We start from the raw sequence: 426 nt of genomic DNA on the forward strand, positions 1-426 counted from the left end.
CCCCCCCCCCAAAAAAAAATAGGTATTGTTCTCTTTACTGCTTTCTTTGTCGTCATTTTTGTTTTTTTAATGTTGATTTATCTCAGGGTAATTCCCTGCCTTCTGTCATTTTTGTCTAACATAATGACAGGAGTGAAATAATTCCACTTACGTGTACGTTTTGTGAACAGATAAATAAGCAAAAAATACAAACCCCACAATTACAAGATGAACAGGTAAGCTTACACACTGCAGTCGGTGTCCTTCTTTGTTTTAAAGAAGAGGTGACATTTTGCTTTCTAGAATCTACTTTAAAATATCCCTGGCTGAAAATGTGTCATCAAAATAAGTATCTTTTGCATCTAAAATCAAATTTTTCATCGTAGCTTACTCTTTTATGGTATCACACAGGACTTTCCCTAAAGATGAGCTCAAAAAAAGTGATGC

Source organism: Buceros rhinoceros, unplaced genomic scaffold, assembly GCF_000710305.1.
Source record: "Buceros rhinoceros silvestris isolate BGI_N320 unplaced genomic scaffold, ASM71030v1 scaffold10051, whole genome shotgun sequence".
Taxonomy (NCBI): domain Eukaryota; kingdom Metazoa; phylum Chordata; class Aves; order Bucerotiformes; family Bucerotidae; genus Buceros; species Buceros rhinoceros.